The sequence below is a fragment of the Callithrix jacchus genome, chromosome 10, assembly GCF_049354715.1.
Source record: "Callithrix jacchus isolate 240 chromosome 10, calJac240_pri, whole genome shotgun sequence".
In the NCBI taxonomy this organism is placed as follows: domain Eukaryota; kingdom Metazoa; phylum Chordata; class Mammalia; order Primates; family Cebidae; genus Callithrix; species Callithrix jacchus.
The window spans coordinates 359,797-381,251 of NC_133511.1; positions in this window are offsets into that span (position 1 = coordinate 359,797).

The following is a 21,455-nucleotide window of genomic DNA, read 5'->3' on the forward strand; positions in this document are numbered from 1 at the left end:
GCACCCGAATGTTAAAAGCAAAATTGCTCTGAATATAATCTGTCAGAAAATATAAAATGCCATTTTCTACTCTGTTTTGGAGTATATACACCAACTCAATATGCGCTCATGTAAAATACCGAAATTCTAATTTTACACGAATTGAAGAAATCTAAATAATATCTAGGCGCCTCAAAGTTAACAGAAAATGGCTCTGAATATTGTCTGTTAGAAAAAACATATAATGCCTTATTCTACTCTGTTTTGGAGTATATACACCAACGCAGTATGCTCTCCCATATAAATTACCGAAATTCTAATTTTACTCGAATCGAAAGAAATCTAAATATTATCTAAGCACCCCAAGATAAAAACTGAATTGCTCTGATTATAATATGTCAGATTAAATATACAATACCCATTTCTACCCTGTTTTGGTGTATATACACCAACTCAGTATGCTCTCTCATGTAAAATACAGAAATTCTAATTTTACTCAAAGAGAAAAAATCTAAATATTTTCTAGGCGGCCCAAACATAAAAGATAATGGGTCTGAATATAGTCTGTTAGAAAAAATATACAATGATTTATTCTACTTTGTTTTGGAGTATATACACCAACTCTGTATGCTCTCTCATGTAAAATACCGAAATTATAATTTTACGCGAATCGAAAAAAAGCTAAATAATATCTACAAACCCTAAAGTTAAAAGAAAATGGCTCTAAATATAGTCTGTTAGAAAAAATATACAATGACCTATTCTACTCTGCTTTGGAGTATATACACCAACTCAGTATGCTCTCTCATGTAAAGTACAGAAATTCTTTATTTAAGCGAATAGAAAAAAATCTCAATATTATCTAGGCACCCCAATGATAAAAGGAAATTTACTCTGAACATAATCTGTCAGAAAAAATATACAATGCCCTTTTCTACTCTGTTTTGTAGTATATACACCAACTCAGTATTGTCTCTAATGTAAAACACAGAAATTCAAATTTTAACCGATTTGAAAATTTCTATATATTATCTAGTCACCCCAATGTTAAAAACAAAATTGCTCTGTATATAATCTGTCAGAAAAAAATATAAAATGCCCTATTCTGCTCTGTTTTGGAGTATATACAACAACTCAGTATGCTCTCTCATGTAAAATACCGAAATTCTAATTTTACATGAATCGAAATAAATCTAAATATTATGTAGGCACCCAATGTTAATAGCAAAATTGCTCTGAATATCAACAGTCATAAAAAATATACAGTGCCATTTTCTACTCTTTTTTGGAGTACATACACCAACTCAAAATTCTCTCTCATGTAAAATACAGAAATTCTAATTTTACATGAATGGAAAAAAATCTAAATATTATCTAGGCACCGCAATCTTAAAAGAAAAATTGTTCTGAATATAATGTGTCAGAAAAAATATACAATGCCCTATTCTACTCTGTTTTGGAGTATATACACCAAGTCCATATGCTCTCTCATGTAAAATACAAAAATTCTATATTTAAGCGAATCGAAAAGAATCTACATATTATCTAGGCACCCCAGTGTTAAAAGCTAAATTGCACTTAATACAATCTGTCAGAAAAAATATACAATGCCCTTTTCTACTCGGTTTTGTAGTATATACACCAACTCAATATGCTCTCTCATGTAAAATACCAAAATTCTAATTTTTCGCGATTCGAAAAAAATCTAAATAATATCTAGGCGCCCCAAAGTTAAAAAGAAATGGCTCTGAATATAGTCTGTTAGAAAAAATATACAATGTTTTATTCTACTCTGTTTTAGAATATATACACCAACTCAGTATGCTCTCTCATGTAAAATATCGAAATTCTAATTTTAACAGAATTTTAAAAATATAAATATTATCTACGCACCCCAATGTTAAAAACATAATTGCTCTGAATATAATCGGTCAGAAAAAATATACAATGCCCTATTCTACTCTTTTTTGGAGTATATACACTATCTCGATATGGTCACTCATGTAAAATACAGAAAATCTATATTTAAGCGAATCGAAACAATCTATATATTATCTAGGCACCCCAATGTTAAACGCAAAATTGCTCTGAATATAATCTGTCAGAAAAAATATACAATGCCCTTTTCTACTCGGTTTTGTAGTATATACACCAACTCAATATGCTCTCTCAGGTAAAATACAGATATTCTAATTTTACCCGAATCGAAAAAATGTAAATATTACCTAGGCACCCCAATGTTAAAAACAAAATTGCTCTGAATATAATCTGTCAGAACAAATATACAATGCCCTATTCTACTCTGTTTTGGAGTATATACACCAACTCAGTATGCTCTCTCATGTTAAATACCGAAATTATAATTTTAGCTGAATTGAAAAAAATCTAAATATTATCTAGGCACCCCGATGTTAAAAACAAAACTGCTCTGAATATAATGTGTCAGAGAAAATATACAATGCTTTTGTCTACTCTGTTTTGGTGTATATACACCAAAACCATATGCTCTATCATTTAAAATACAGAAATTCTATATTTAAGCAAATCGAAAAAAATCTAAATATTATCAACGCACCCCAATATTAAAAGCAAAATTGCTCTAAATATAATCTGTCAGAAGAAATATACAATGCACTGTTCTACTTTGTTTTGGGGTATATACACCAACTCAATATGCTCTCTCATGTAAAATACCGAAATTCTAATTTTACACGAATCGAAAAAAATCAAAATAATATCTAGGCGCCCAAGAGTTAAAAGAAAATGGCTCTGAATATAGTCTGCTAGAAAAAATATACAATTCCTCATTCTACTCTCTTTTGGAGTATATACACCAGTCAGTATGCTCTCACATACAAAATACCGAAATTCTAATTTTATGTGAAACGAAAAAAATCTAAATAGTATGTAGGCACCCGAATGTTAAAAGCAAAATCGCTCTGAATATAATCTGTCATAGAAAATATACAATGCACTTTTCTACTTTTTTTGGAGTATATACACCAACTCAATATGCTCTCTCATATAAAATTCCGAAATTCTAATTTTACGCGAATGGAAAAGAATCAACATAAAATCTAGGCGCCCCTAAGTTAAAAGAAAATGGCTCTGAATATAGTCTGTTACAAAAAATATACAAGGCTTTACTCTACTCTGTTTTGGAGTATATACATCAACTCAGTATGCTCTCTCATGTAAAATACCGAAATTATATATGTAAGCGAATCGAAAAAAATTAATTTTATCTAGGCACCCCAATGTTAAAAGCAAAATTTCTCTGAATATAATCTGTTAGAAAAAATATACAATGACATTTTCTACTCTTTTTTGGAGTATATAAACCAACTCAGTATGCCCTCTCATGTAAAATACAGAAATTCTAATTTTACCTGAATCGAAAAAATCTAAATAATATCCAGGCGCCACAAAGTTAAAAGAAAATGGCTCTGAATATAGTCTGTTAGAAAAAATATACAAGGTTTTATTATACTCTCTTTTGGAGTATATACACCAACTCAGTATGCTCTTTTATGTAAAATACCGAAATTCTAATCCTATGTGAATCGAAAAAAATCTAAATATTATCTAGGCAACCTAAGGTTAAAAGAAAAATTTCTCTGAATATAATCTGTCAGAAAAAATATACAATGATCTTTTCTACTCTGTTTTGGAATATATACAACAACTCAATATGCCCTCTTGTGTAAAATATCAAAATTCTAATTTTACGCGAATCGAAAAAATACTTAATAATATCTAGGTGCCCGAAAGATAAAAGAAAATGGCTCTGAATATAGTCTGTTAGAGAAAATATACAAGTAGAATGTCTTATTCTACTCTGTTTTGGAGCATATACACAAACTCAGTGTGCTCTCTCATGTAAAATACCGAACTTCTAATTTTACATGAATCGAAAAAAATCTAAATATTATCTAGGCACACGAAGGTTAAAAGCAAAATTGCTCAAAATATAATCTGTCAGAAAAAATATACAATGCCCTTTTCTACTTTCTTTTGGAGTATATACACCAACTCAATATGTTCTCTCATGTAAAATACCGGAATTCTAATTTTACTGGAATCGAAATAAATCTAAATAATATCTGGGCGCCCCAAAGTTAAAAGAAAATGGCTCTAAATATAGTCTCTTAGAGAAAATATACAATGACCTATTTTACTCTCTTTTGGAGTATATACAATACCTCAATATGCTCTGTCACGTAAAATACAGGAATTCTAATTTTACGTGAATCAAAAAATATCTAAATAATATCTAGGCGCCCCAAAGTTAAAAGAAAATGGCTCTGCATATAGTCTGTTAGACAAAATATACAATGCCTTATTCTACTCTGTTTTGGAGTATATACACCAACTAAGTATGCTCTCTCATGTAAAATAACAAAATTCTAATTTTACCCGAATTGAAAATATCTAATTATTATCTACGCACCCCAATGTTAAAGCAAAATTGCTCTGAATATAATCTGTCGGACAAAATATACAATGCCGTTTTCTACTCTGTTTTCGAGTATATAGACCAACTCAATATGCTCTCTCAGGTAAAATACAGAAATTCTAATTTTACCGAATCGAAAATACCTAAATATTATCTAGGTACCATAATGTTAAAAACAACATGGCTCTGAATATAATCTGTCAGAAAAAATATATTATGCCCTATTCTACTCTGTTTTGGAGTTTATACACAAACTCAGTATGCTCTCTCATAAACTACAGAAATTCTAATTTTACGTGAATCGAAAAAAATCTAAATATTATTTAGGCACCCCGATGTTAAAAACAAAATTTCTCTGAATATAATCTGTAAAAAAATATAAACAATGCCCTATTCTACTCTGTTTTGGTGTATATACACCAACTCCATATGCTCTCTCATGTAAAATACAAAAATTCTATATTTAAGCGAATCGAAAAAAGTCTAAATATTATCAACGCACCCCAACGTTAAAAGAAAAATTGCTCTGAATATAATCTTTCAGAAAAAATATACAATGCCCTTTTCTACTTTGTTTTGGAGTATATACACCAACTCACTATGCTCTCTAAAGTAAAATACCGAAATTCAAGTTTTACCTGAATCGCAAAAATCTAAATAATATCTAGGTGCACAAAAGTTAAAAGAAAATGGCTCTAAATATAGTCTGTTAGAAAAAATATACAATTCCTCATTCTACTCTGTTTTGGAGTATATACACCAGTCAGTATGCTCTCTCATATAAAATACCGAAATTATTTATTTACGTGAATCAAGAAAATATAAATAGTATGTAGGCACCTGAATGTTAAAAGCAAAATCACACTGAATATAATCTGTCAGAAAAAATATACAATGCTCTTTTCTACTCTGTTTTGGAGTATATACACCAACTCAATAGGCTCTATCATGTAAAATTTCGATATTCTAATTTTACGTGAATTAAAAAAAATAAAAATAAAATCTAGGCACCCCAAAGTTGAAAGAAATGGTTCTGAATATAGTCTGTTAGAAAAAATATATAATGCCTTATTCTACTCTGCTTTGGAGTATATGCACCAACTCAGTATGCTCTCTCATGTAAAATACCGAAATTCTATACGTAAGTGAATCGAAAAGAATTAATTTTATCTAGGCACCCCAATGTTAAAAGCAAAATTTCTGATTGTAATCTGTCAGAAAAAATATACAATGCCCTTTTTTACTCTGTTTTGGAGTATATACACCAACTCAGTATGCCCTGTCATGTAAAATACAGAAATTTTAATTTTACCCGAATCGAAAAAATCTAAATAATATCCAGGCGCCAGAAAGTTAAAAGAAAATGGCTCTTAATATAATCTGTTAGAAAAAATATACAAGGCTTTATTCTACTCTCTTTTGGAGTATATACACCAACTCAGTATGCTCTCTCATGTAAAATACCGAAATTCTAATATTACGCGAATCGAAAAAAATGTTAATAATATCTAGGTGCCTGAAACATAAAATAAAATGGATCTGAATATAGTCTGTTAGAGAAAATATACAATGTCTTATTCTACTCTGTTTTGGAGTATATACACCAACTCAGTGTGCTCCCTTATGTAAAATATAGAAGTTCTAATTTTACGTGAATTGAAAAAAATCTAAATATTATCTAGACACACGAATGTTAAAAGCAAATTTGCTCAAAATATAATCTGTCAGACAAAATATACAATGCCCTTATCTAGTCCCTTTTAAATTATATACACCAACTCAATATGCTCTCTCATGTAAAATGCCGAAATTCTAATTTTAAGGGAATCGAAAAAAATCTAAATAATATCTAGGCACCCAAAAGTTAAAAGAAAATGTCTCTAAATATAGTCTGTTAGAAAAAATATAGAATGCCCTATTCTACTCTTTTTTGGAGTATATACACCGACTCCATATGCTGTCTCATCTAAAATACAGAAATTCTATATTCAAGAGAATCGAAAAATATCTAAATATTACCTAGGCACCCCCAAAGTTAAAAGCCAAATTGCTCTGAATATAATCTATCAGAAAAAATACACAATGCCACTTTCTACTCCGTTTGGTAGTATATACACAAACTCAATATGCTCTCTCATGTAAAATACAGAATTTCTAATTCTACCCAAATCGAAAAAAATCTAAATATTTTCGAGGCACCCCAAGGTTAAAAGCAAGATTTCTCTGAATATAATCTGTCAGAAAAAATATACAATGCCCTTTTCTACTCTGTTTTGGAGTATATACACAAACTCAATATGCTCTCTCACATATAATACCGAAATTCTAATTTAAGTGAATCAAAAAAAATCTAAATAATATCTAGGTGCCCCAAACTTAAAAGAAAATGCCTCTGAATATAGTCTGTTAGAAAATATATACAATGCCTTATTCTACCCTTTTCTGGAGTATATACACCAACTCAGTATGCTCTCTCATGTAAATCACATAAATTATAATTTTACGTGAATTGAAAGAAATCTCAATATTATCTAGGCACCGCAATGTTAAAAACAAAATTTCTCTGAAAAAAATCTGTCAGAAAAAAGGTAAAATGCCCTTTTCTACACTGTTTTGTAGTATATACACCAACAGAGTATGCTCTGTCAATTAAAGTACAGAAATTATAATTCTACCCAAATCGAAAGATCTAAATATTATTTAGTCAACCCAATGTTAAAAACAAAATTGCTCTGAATATAATCTGTCAGAAATAATATACAATGCCCTATTCTACTCTGTTTTTGAGTATATACACAAACTCAATATGCTCTCTCATGTAAAATACCGAAATTCTAAATTTACGTGAATCAAAAAAAATCTAAATAATATCTGGGGGCCCCAAAGTTAAAAGAAAATGGCCCTGAATGTAGTCTGTTAGATAAAATTTACAATGCCTTATTCTACTCTTTTTTGGAGTATATACACCAACTCAGTATGCTCTCTCATGTAAATCACAGAAATTCTAATTTTACGTGAATCAAAAGAAATCTAAATATTATCTAGGCACCCCAATGTTAAAAACAAAATTGCCCTGAATATAATCTGTCAGAAAATATATACAATGCCATATTCTACACTCTTTTAACGTATATACACCAACTCCATATGCTCTCTCATGTAAAATAAAGAAATTCTATATTTAAGTGAATCGAAAAAATTCTAGATATTATCTAGGCACCCCAATGTTAAAAGCAAAATTGCTATTAATATAATCTGTCAGATAAAATATACAATGCCCTTTACTTCTCTGTTTTGTAGTATATACACCAAGTCAATATGCTCTCTCATGTAAAATACAGAAATTCTAATTCTACCCAAATCGAAAACATATAAATATTATCTAGGCACCCCAATGTTAAAAAATAAATTGCTCTGAATATAATCTGTCAGAAAAAATATACAATGCCCTATTCTACTCTGTTTTGGTGTATATACAACAACTCAGTATGCTCTCTCATGTAAAATACCGAAATTCTAATTTTACGCGAATCGAAAAAAATCTAAATAATATCTACGCGACCCAAAGTTAAAAGAAAATGGCTCTGAATATAGTCTGTTAAAAAAAATGTACAATACCTTATTCTACTCTGTCTTACAGTATATACACCAACTCAGTATGCTCCCTCATGTAAAATACCGAAATTCTAAATTTACGCGAATCGAAAAAAATATAAGTAACATCTAGGCGCCCCAGAGTTATAAGAAAATGGCTCTGAATATAGTCTGTTAGAAAAAATATACAATGCCTTATTCTACTCTGTTTTGGAGTATATACACCAACTCAGTATGCTCTCTCATGAAAAATACAGAAATGCTAATTTCACCCGAATCGAAAAAATCTAAATATTATCTAGGCACCGCAATGTTAAAAACAAAATTGCTCTGAATATCATCTGTCAGAAAAAGTATACAATGCCCTATTCTACTTTTTTTTGGAGCGTATACACCAACTCCATGTGCTCTCTCATGTAAAATACAGAAATTTTATATTTAAGCAAATCGAAACAAATATAACTATTATCTAGGCACCCCAAACATAAAAGCATAATTCCTCCGAATATAATCTGTCAGAAAAAATATTCAATCGCCTATTCTACTGTGTTTTGGTGTATATACACCAACTCAGTATACTTTCTCATGTAAAATACAGAAATTCTAATTTTACGTTTACCTAAAAAAATCTAAATATTATCTAGGCAGCCGAAAGGTAAAAGCAAAATTGCTCTGAATATAATCTGTCAGAAAAAATATACAATGCCCTATTCTACTCTACTTTGGACTACATACACCAACTGCATATGCTCTCTCAGAAAAATACAGAAATTCTATATTTATGCGAATTGAAAAAATCTAAATATTATCTAGGCACCCGAAGGTTAAAAGCAAAATTGCTCTGAATATAATCTGTCAGAAATAATATATAATGCCCTATTCTACTCTGTTTTGGAGTATATACACCAACTCCATATGCTCTCTCATGTAAAATACTGAAATTCTAATTTTACGTGAATGGAAAAAAAACTAAAGAATATCTAGGCGCCCCAATGTTAAAAGAAAAGGGCTCTGAATATAGTCTGTAAGAAAAAATATACAATGATTTATTCTACTTTGTTTTGGAGTATATACACCAACTCAGTATGCTCTCTAATGTAAAATACCGAAATTCTAATTTTACCCGAATCAAAAAAATCTAAATATGATCTAGGCACCCCAATGTTAAAAACAAAATTGTGCTGAATATAATCTGTCAGAAGAAATATACAATGCCCTATTCTACTCTTTTTTGGTGTATATAAACCAACTCAGTATGGTCTCTCATGTAAAATAGAGAAATTCTAAATTTACGTGGATCTAAACAAATCTAAATATTATCTAGGCACCCCAAAGTTAAAAGCAAAATTGCTCTGAATATAATCTGTCTAAAAAAATATACAATGCCCTTCTCTAATCTGTTTTGGAGTATATGCAGCAACTCAATATGCGCTCTCATGTAAAATACCAAAATTCTAATTTTACGCGAATTGAAAAAAATATAAATAATATCTACGCACCCCAAAGTTAAAAGAAAATGACTCTCAATATAGTCTGTTAGAAAAAATATACAATGCCTCATTCTAATCTGTTTTGAAGTATATACACCAACTCAGTATGCTCTCTCATGTAAAATACCGAAATTCTAATTTTACCTGAATTGAAAAATCTAAATATTATCTATGCACCCCAATGTTAAAAACAAAATTGCTCTGAATATAATTTGTCAGAAAAAATATACAATGCCCTATTCTACTATGTTTTGGAATATATACACCAACTCCATATGCTCTCTAATATAAAATACAGAAATTCTATATTTAAGCGATTCAAAGAAAATGTAAGTATTATATAGGCGCCCCAATGTTAAAAACAAAATTTCTCTGAATATAATCTGTCACAAAAAATATTCAATCCCCTATTCTACTCTGTTTTGCTGTATGTACAGCAACTCAGTATGCTCTCCCATGTAAAATAAAGAAATTCTAATTCTACGTGAATCTAAAAAAATCTAAATATTATCTAGACACCACAAAGTTAAAAGCAAAATTGTTCTCAATATAATCTGTCAGAAAAAATATACAATTCCCTATTCTACTTTGTTTTGGAGTATATACACCAACTCCATATGCTCTCTCATGTAAAATACAGGAATTCTATATTAAGCGAATCAAAAATAATTTAAATATTATCTAAGCACCCCAATGTTAAAAACAAAATTACTCTGAATATAGTCTGTGAGAAAAAATATACAATGCCCTATTCTACTCTTATTTGGAGTATATACACCAACTCCATATGCTCTCTCATGTAAAATACAGAAATTCAAATTCTACCCGAATCGAAAAGATACAAATATAGTCTTGGCATTCCAATGTTAAAAACAAAATTGCTCTGAATATAATCTGTCAGAAAAAATATACAATGCCCTTTTCTACTCTGTTTTGTAGTATATACACCAACTTAATATGGTCTCTCATGTAAAATACAAAAATTCGAATTTTATCCGAATCGAAAAAATCTAAATATTATGTAGGCACGCCAATGTTAATGAAAAATTGCTCTGAATATAATCTGACAGAAAACATATACAATGCCCTATTCTACTGTGTTTTAAATTATATACACAAAGTCAGTATGCTCTCTCATGTAAAATACCGAAATTCTAATATTACTCGAATCAAAAAATCAAAATATTATGTAGGCACCCTAATGTTAAAACCAAAATTGCCCTAAAAATAATCTGTCAGAAAAAATATACAATGCACTATTCTACACTGTTTTGAGGTATATACAGCAACTCTATATGCTCTCTGATGTAAAATACAGAAATTCTAATTTTACGTGAATCAAAATATAACTAAATAATATCTAGGCGCCCCAACGTTCAACAAAAATGGCTCTGAATATAGTCTGTTAGAAAAAATATAGAATGCCTTATTCGACTTTGTTTTGGAGTATATACACCAACTCCATATGCTCTCTCATCTAAAATACAAAAATTCTAATTCTACCAGAATCGAATAAATATAAATATTGTCTAGGCACCCCAATGTTAAAAGCAAAATTGCCCTGAATATAATATGTCAGAGAAAATATACAATGCCCTATTCTACTCTGTTTTGTAGTTTATACACCAACTCAATATGCTCTCTCATGTAAAATAAATTCTAATTTTACCCAAATCGAAAAAATCTAAATATTATTTAGGCAACCCAATGTTAAAAACAAAATTGCTCTTTATATAATAAGTCAGAAAAAATATACAATGCACTATTCTACTCTGTTTTAAAGTATATAAACCGGCTCCGTATGCTCTATCATGTAAAATACAGAAATTCTATATTTAAGCGAATCGAAAACAATTTAAATATTATCTCGGCACACCAATGTTAAAAACAAAATTGCTCTGAATATAATCTGTCAGAAAAAATATACAATGCCCTATTCTACTCTGTTTTGGAGTATGTATACCAACTCAGTATGCTCTCTCATGTAAAATACAGAAATTCTAATTTTCCGTGAATCGAAAAAATTCTAGATATTATCTAGGCACCTCAATGTTAAAAGCAAAATTGCTATTAATATAATCTGTCAGATAAAATATACAATGCCCTTTACTTCTTTGTTTTGTAGTATATACACCAACCCAACATGCTCTCTCATGTATAATACAGAAATTCTAATTCTACCCAAATCGAAAATATATAAATATTATCTAGGCACCCCAATGTTAAAAAATAAATTGCTCTGAATATAATCTGTCAGTATAAATATACAATGACCTATTCTACTTAGTGTTGGAGTATATACAACAACTCAGTATGCTCTCTCATGTAAAATACCTAAATTCTAATTTTAAGTGAATCGATAAGTTTCTAAATATTATCTAGGCACCGCAATGTTAAAAACAAAATTGCTCTGAAAAAAATCTGTCAGAATAAAGGTACAATGCCCTTTTCTACTCTGTTTTGTAGTATATACAGCAACACAGTATGCTCTGTCAGGTAAAATACAGAAATTAAAATTCTACCCGAATCGAAAAATCTAAATATTATTTAGTCAACCCAATGTTAAAAACAAAATTGCTCTGAATATAATCTGTCAGAAATAATATACAATGCCCTATTCTACTCTGTTTTTGAGTATATACACCAACTCAATATGCTCTCTCATGGAAAATACCGAAATTCTAATTTTACGTGAATCGAAATAAACCTAAATAATATCTAGGCGCCCAAAAGTTAAAAGAAAATGGCTCTGAATATAGTCTGTTAGAAAAAATATACAATGCCTTATTCTACTCTGTTTTGGAGTATATACACCAACTCACTATGATCTCTCATGTAACATACAGAAATTGTAATTTTACCCGAATCAAAAAAATCTACATATTAATTAGTCAACCCAATGTTAAAAACAAAATTGCTCTGAATATAATCTGTCAGAGAAAATATACAATGCCCTATTCTACTCTGTTTTGCATTATATACACCAACTCAATATGTTCTTTCATGTAAAATACAGAAATTTTATATTTAAGCAAATCGAAAAATATCTAAATATTATCTAGGCACCCCAATGTAAAAAGCAAAATTGCTCTGAATATAATCTGTCAAAAAAATACACAATGCCATTTTCTACGGTGTTTTGTAGTATATACACCAACTCAATATGCTCTGACATGTAAAATACAGAAATTCTAATTTTATAAGTATCGAAAAAATCTAAATATTATGTAGGCACGTCTATGTTAAAAACAAAATTGCTCTGAATATAATCTTTCAGAAAAAATATACAATGCCCTATTCTACTCTGTTTTGGAGTATGTACACCAACTCAGTATGGTCGCTCATATAAAATACCGAAATTCCAATTTTACCCGAATCGAAAAAATCAAAATATTATGTAGGTAACCCAATGTTACAAACAAAATTTCTCTGAATATAATCTGTCACAAAAAATATTCAATCCCCTATTCTACTCTGCTTCGAAGTATATACAACACAATATGCTCTCTAATGTAAAATACAGAAATACTAATTTTACTGGAATCGAAATTATCTAAATATTATCTAGGCACCTCAGTGTTAAAAAAATTGCTCTGAATATAATCTGTCATAAAAAATATACAATGCCCTATTCTACTCTGTTTTGGAGTATATACACCAACTCCACCTACTCTCTCATGTAAAATACAGAAATTCTATATTTAAGTGAATCGAAAAAGATCTAAATATTATATAGGCACCCCAAAGTTAAAAAAAAATCGCTCTGAATATAATCTGTCAGAAAAAATATACAATTCCCTATTCTACTTTGTTTTGGAATATATACACCAACTCCATATGCTCTCTTATGTAAAATACAGAAATTCTATATTTAAGCGAATCGAAAAAAATCTAAATATTATTTAGGCACCCCAATGTTAAAAGAAAAATATCTCTGAATGTAATTTGTCAGAAGAATTATACAATGCCCTTTTCTACTCTGTTTTGTAGTATATACACCAACTCAATTTGCTCTCTCATGTAAAATACAGAAATTATAATTCTACCCAAATCGAAAAAATCTAAATATCATCTAGGCACCCCAATGTTAAAAACAAAATTGCTCTGAATATAATCTGTTAGAAGAAATATACAATGCCCTATTCTACTCTGTTTTGGAGTATATACACCAACGCCATATGCTCTCTCATGTAAAATACCGAAATTCTATCTTTAAGAGAATCGAAAATATCTAATTAATATCTAGGCACCCCAATGTTAAAAACAAAATTTCTCTGAATATAATATGTAAGAAAAAATACACAATACCATTTTCGACTCTGTTTTGGAGAATATACACCAACTACATATGCTCGCTCATGTAAAATAGAGAAATTCTGTATTTAAGCGAATCGATAAAAATCTAAATATTATTGAGGCACCCCAATGTTTAAAGAAAAATTGCTCTGAATATAAAATGTCAGAAAAAATATACAATGCCATTTTCTACTCTGTTTTTTAGTATATACACCAAATCAATATGCTCTCATATAAAATACCGAAATTCTATATTTAAGTGAATCGAAATAATTCTAGATATTATCAAGGCACCCCAATGTGAAAAGCAAAATTGCTCTTAATATAATCTGTCAGATAAAATATACAAAGCCCTTTACTTCTCTGTTTTTTAGTATATACACCCACTGAATATGCTCTCTCATGTAAAATACAGAAATTCTAATTCTATCCAAATCGAAAAAATATAAATATCATCTAGGCACCACAGTGTTAAAAAAAAAAATTGCTCTGAATATAATCCGTCAGAAAAAATATACAATGCCCTATTCTACTCTGTTTTGGAGTATATAGACCAACTCCATATGCTCTCTAATGTAAAATATTGAAATTCTTATTTTACGCGAATCGAAATAAATATAAATAATATCTAGCCGCCCCAAAGTTAAAAGAAAATGGGTCTGAATATAGTCTGTTAGACAAAATATACAATGCCTTATTCTACTCTGTTTTGGAGTATATACACCAACTCTGTAATCTCTCTCATGTAAAATACAGAAATTGTAACTTTACGTGAATCGAAAAAAATCTAAATATTATCTAGGCAACCCAATGTTAAAAACAAAATTGCTATGAATATAATCTGTCACAATAATTATACAATGCCCTATTCTACTCGGTTTTGGGGTATATACACCAACTCAGTATGCTCTCTCATGTAAAATACAGAAATTCTATATTTAAGCAAATCGAAAAAAATCTAAATAGTTTCTAGGCACCCCAATGTTAAAAGCAAAATTGCTCTGAATATAATCTGTCAGAAAAAATATACAATGCCCCCTTCTACTCTGTTTTGTAGTGTATACACCAACTCAATATGCTCTCTCATGTAAACTACAGAAATTCTAATTTTACCCGAACTGAAAAAATCTAAATATTATCTAGGCACCCCAATGATAAAAGCAAAATTGCTCTAAATATAATCTGTCAGAAGAAATATACAATGCCCTCTTCTATTCTGTTCTGTAGTATAAACACCAACTCAATATGGTCTGTCATGTAAAGTACCTAAATTCTAATTCTACCCGAATCGAAAAAATATAAATATTATCTAGGCACCCCAATGTTAAAAGCAAAATTTCTCTGAATATGATATGTCAGAAAAAATATACAATGCTCTTTTCTACACTGTTTTGGCGTATATACACCAACTCAACATGCTCTGTCATGTAAAAGACGGAAATTCTAATTTTAGGTGAATCAAAAAAAATCTAAATAATATCTAGGATCCGCAAAGTTAATAGAAAATGGCCCTGAATATTATCTCTTAGAAAAAATATACAATGCCTTATTCCACTCTGTTTTGGAGTATATACACCAACTCCGTCTGCTCTCTCATGGAAAATACAGAAATTCTATATTTAAGCGAATCAAAATAAATCTAAATATTATCTAGTCATCGCAATGTTAAAAACAAAATCGCTCTGAATATAATCTGTCAGAAAAAATATACAATGCCCTATTCTACTCTGTTTTGGAGTATATACACCAACTCCATATGCTCTCTCATGTAAAATACAGAAATTCTTTATTTATGCGAATCAAAAAAAATGTAAATATTATCTAGGCACCCCAATGTAAACAGCAAACTTGCTCTGAATATAATTTGTCAGAAAAAATATACAATGCCCTCTTCTATTCTGTTTTTAGTATAAACACCAACTCAATATGCTCTGTCATGTAAAATACAGAAATTCTAATTCTACCCGAATCGAAAAAATTCTAAATATTTTCTGGGCACCCCAATATTAAAAGCAAAATTTCTCTGAATATAATCTGTCAGAAAAAATATACAATGACCTTTTCTACTCTGTTTTGGAGTATATACACCAACTCAATATGCTCTCTCATATAAAATACCGAAATTCTAATTTTAAGTGAATCAAAAATAATCTAAATAATATTCTAGGCGCCCCTAACTTAAAAGAAAATGGCTCTGAATATAGTCTGTTAGAAAATATATACAATGCCTTATTCTACTCTTTTCTGGAGTATATACACTAACTCAGTATGCTCTCTCATGTAAATCACATAAATTCTAATTTTACATGAATCGAAAGAAATCTAAATATTATCTAGGCACTGCAATGTTAAAAACAAAATTGCTCTGAAAAAAATCTGTCAGAAAAAAGGTACAATGCCCTTATCTGCTCTGTTTTGTAGTATATACACCAACAGAGTATGCTCTGTCATGTAAAACATAGAAATTAAAATTCTACCCAAATTGAAAAATCTAAGTATTATTTAGTCAACCCAATGTTAAAAACAAAATTGCTCTGAATATAATCTGTCAGAAATAATATATAATGCCCTATTCTACTCTGTTTTTGAGTATATACACCAACTCAATATGCTCTCTCATGTAAAATACCGAAATTCTAATTTTACACGAATTGAAAAAAATCTAAATAATATCTAGGCGCCCCAAAGTTAAAAGAAAATGGCTCTGAATATAGTCTGTTAGAAAAAATATACAATGCCTTATTCTACTCTGTTTTGGAGTATATACACCAACTCAGTATGATCTCTCATGTAAAATACAGAAATTCTAGTTTTACCCAAATCAAAAATATTTAAATATTATTTAGTCAACCCAATGTTAAAAACAAAATTGTTCTGAATATAATCTGTCAGAGAAAATATGCAATGCCCTATTCTACTCTGTTTTGTATTATATACACCAACTCAATATGCTCTTTCATGTAAAATACAGAAATTCTATATTTAAGCAAATCAAAAAATATCTAAATATTATCTAGGCACCCCACTTTTAAAAGCAAAATTGCTCTGAATATAATCTGTCAAAAAATACACAATGAAATTTTCTACTCTGTTTTGTAGTATATACACCAACTCAATATGCTCTGACATGTAAAATACAGAAATTCTAATTTTATAAGTATCGAAAAAATCTAAATGTTATGTAGGCACGTCAATGTTAAAAACAAAATTGCTCTGAATATAATCTTTCCGAAAAAATACACAATGCCCTATTCTACTCTGTTTTGGAGTATGTACACCAACTCAGTATGGTCGCTCATGTAAAATACCGAAATTCTAATTTTACCCGAATTGAAAAACTCAAAATATTATGTAGGCAACCCAATGATACAAACAAAATTGCTCTGAATATAATCTGTCACAAAAAATATTCAATCCCCTATTCTACCATGTTTCGGAGTACATACGCAACTCAATATGCTCTCTCATGTAAAATACAGAAATTCTAATTCTACCCAAATCGAAAATATATAAATATTATCTAGGCACCCCAATGTTAAAAAATAAATTGCTCTGAATATAATCTGTCAGAAAAAATATACAATGCCCTATTCTACTCTGTTTTGGAGTAGATAAAACAACTCAGTATGCTCTCTCATGTAAAATATCGAAATTCTAATTTTAAGTGAATCGATAAGTTTCTAAATATTATCTAGGCACCGCAATGTTAAAAACAATATTGCTCTGAAAAAAATCTGTCAGAATAAAGGTACAATGCCCATTTCTACTCTGTTTTGTAGTATATAGAGCAACACAATATGCTCTGTCATGTAAAATACAGAAATTATAATTGTACCCAAATCGAAATATCTAAATATTATTTAGTCAACCCAATGTTAAAAACAAAATTGCTCTGAATATAATCTGTCAGAAATAATATACAATGCCCTATTCTACTCTGTTTTTGAGTATATACACCAACTCAATATGCTCTCTCATGTAAAATACAGAAATTCAAATTTTACGTGAATCGAAAAAAATCTAAATATTATCTAGGCAACCCAATGTTAAAAACAAAATTTCTCTGAATATAATCTGTCACAATAATTATACAATGCCCTATTCTACTCGGTTTTGGGGTATATACACCAACTCAGTATGCTCTCTCATGTAAAATACAGAAATTCTATATTTAAGCAAATCGAAAAAAACCTAAATATTATCTAGGCACCCCAATGTTAAAAGCAAAATTGCTCTGAATATAATCTGTCAGAAAAAATATACAATGCCCTCTTCTATTCTGTTTTGTAGTATAAACACCAACTCAATATACTCTGTCATGTAAAATACAGAAATTGTAATTCTACCCGAATCGAAAAAAATCTAAATATTTTCTAGGCACCTCAATGTTAAAAGCAAAATTGCTCTGAATATAATCTGTCATAAAAAATATACAATGCCCTTTTCTACTCTGTTTTGGAGTATATACACCAACTCAGTATGCTCTCTCATGTAAATCACAGAAATTCTAATTTTACGTGAATCAAAAGAAATCTAAATATTATCTAGGCTCCCCAATGTTAAAAACAAAATTGCTCTGAATATAATCTGTCAAAAATATATACAATGCCATATTCTACACTCTTTTAAATTATATACACCGACTCCATATGCTCTGTCATTTAAAATAAAGAAATTCTATATTTAAGCGAATCGAAAAAATTCTAGATATTATCTAGGCACCCCAATGTTAAAAGGAAAATTTCTATTAATATAATCTGTCAGATAAAATATACAATGCCCTTTACTTCTCTGTTTTGTAGTACATACACCAACTCAATATGCTCTCTCATGTAAAATACAGAAATTCTAATTCTACCCAAATCGAAAAAATATAAATATTATCTAGGCACCCCAATGTTAAAAAATAAATTGCTCTGAATATAATCTGTCAGAAAAAATATCCAATGCCCTATTCTACTCAGGTTTGGAGTATATACAACAACTCAGTATGCTCTCTCATGTAAAATACCGAAATTCTAATTTTACGCGAATCGGTAAGTTTCTAAATATTATCTAGGCACCGCAATGTTAAAAACAAAATTGCTCTGAAAAAAATCTGTCAGAATAAAGGTACAATGCCCCTCTGTTTTGTAGTATATACAGCAACACAATATGCTCTGTCGTGTAAAATACAGAAATTATAATTCTACCCAAATCGAAAAATCTAAATACGATTTAGTCAACCCAATGTTAAAAACAAAATTGCTCTGAATGTAATCTGTCAGAGACAATATACAATGCCCTATTCTACTCTGTTTTGTATTATATACACCAACTCAATATGCTCTTTCATGTAAAATACAGAAATTCTATATTTAAGCGAATCGAAAAATATTTAAATATTATCTAGGCACCCCAACGTTAAAAGCAAAATTGCTCTGAATATAATCTGTCCAAAAAAATACACATTGTCATTTTCTACTCTGTTTTGTAGTATATACACCAACTCAATATGCTCTGACATGTAAAATAACGAAATTCTAATTTTATAAGTATCAAAAAAATCTAAATATTATGTAGGCACGTCTATGTTAAAAACAAAATTGCTCTGAAAATAATCTTTCAGAAAAAATATACAATGCCCTATTTTACTCTGTTTTGGAGTATGTACACCAACTCAGTATGGTCGCTCATGTAAAATACCGAAATTCTAATTTTACCCGAATCGAAAACTCAAAATATTATGTAGGCAACCCAATATTACAAACAAAATTGCACTGAATATAATCTGTCACAAAAAATATTCAATCCCCTATTTTACTCAGCTTCGGAGTATATACACCAACTCAATATGCTCTATAATGTAAAATACAGAAATTCTAATTTTACCCGAATCAAAAAATATCAAAACAATATGTAGGCACCCCAATGTTAAAAACAAAATTTCTCTGAATATAATCTGTCAGAAAAAATATAAAATGCTCTATTCTACTTTGTTTTGAAGTATGTACACAAACTCAGTATGCTCTCTCAAGTAAAATAGAGAAATTCTATATTCAAGCGAATCGAAAAAAATTTAAATATTATCTAGGTACCCCAATGTTAAAAGCAAAATTGCTCTGAATATAATCTTTCAGAAAAAATATACAATGCCCTTTTCTACTCTGTTTTGTAGTATATAAACCAACTCAATATGCTCTCTCATGTAAAATACAGAAATTCTAATTTTATCCGAATTGAAAAAAATCTAAATATTATCTAGGCATCCCAATGTTAAAATCAAAATTTCTCTGAATATAATCTGTCAGAAAAAATATACAGTGTCCTTTTCTATTCTTTTTTGAAGTATATACACCAACTCCATATGCTCTCTTAGGTAAAATACAGAAATTCTAATTTTACGCGAATCGAAAAAAATCTAAAAAATATCTAGGCGCCTCGAAGTTAAAATAAAATGGCTCTTAATATAGTCTGTTAGAAAAAGTATAGAATGCCTTATTCTATTCTGTTGTGGAGTATATACACCAACTCCATATGCTCTATCATGTAAAATACAGAAATTTTATATTTAAGTGAATTGAAAACAATTTAAATATTATCTAGGCACCCCAATGTTAAAAAAAAAAATTGCTCTGAATATAATCTGTCAGAAAGAATATAGAATGCTCTATTCTACTCTGTTTTGGAATATATACACCAACTCAGTATGCTCTCTCATGTAAAATACAGAAATTCTATATTTAAGCGACTTGAAAAAAATCTAAATATAATCTAGGCACCCCAATGTTAAAAGCAACATTGCGCTGAATATAATCTGTCAGAAAAAATATACAATGCCCTATTCTACTCTGTTTTGGAGTATATGCACCAACTCAATATGCTGTCTAATGTAAAATACAGAAATTCTAGTTTTACCAGAATCGAAAAAATCTAAATGTTATCTAGGCAGTCCAATTTTAAAAATAAAATTCCTCTGAATATAATCTGTCAGAAAAAATATACAATGCCCTATTCTACTCTGTTTTGGAGTATATACACCAACTCAGTATGCTCTCTCATATAAAATACCGAAATTCTAATTTTACGTGAATCAAAAAAAGTCTAAATATTATCTAGGCACTTCAGTGTTTAAAACAAAATTGCTCTGAATATAATCTGTCAGAAAAAATATACAATTCCCTATTCTACTCTGTTTTGGAGTATATACACCAACTCAATATGCTCTCTTATGTACAATACCAAAATTCTAATTTTACGTGAATCGAAAAAAATCTAAATAATATCTAGGCGCCCCAAAGATGAAAGAAAATGGCCCTGAATAAAGTCTGTTAGATCAAATATACAATGCCTTATTCTACTTTGTTTAGGAGTGTATACACCAACTCAGTATGCTCTCTCATGTAAAATATAAAAATTCGATATTTAAGCGAATCGATAAAAATCTAAATATTATCTAGGCATCCCAATGTTAAAGACAAAATTGCTCTGAATATAATCTGTCAGAAAAAATATACAATGCCCTTTTCTACTCTGTTTTGTAGTATATACACCAACTCAGTATGCTCTCTGATGTAAAATAGAGAAATTCTAATTTTACCAGAATCGAAAAACTCTAAAAATTATCTAGGCACCCCAATATTAAAAACAAAATTGCTCTG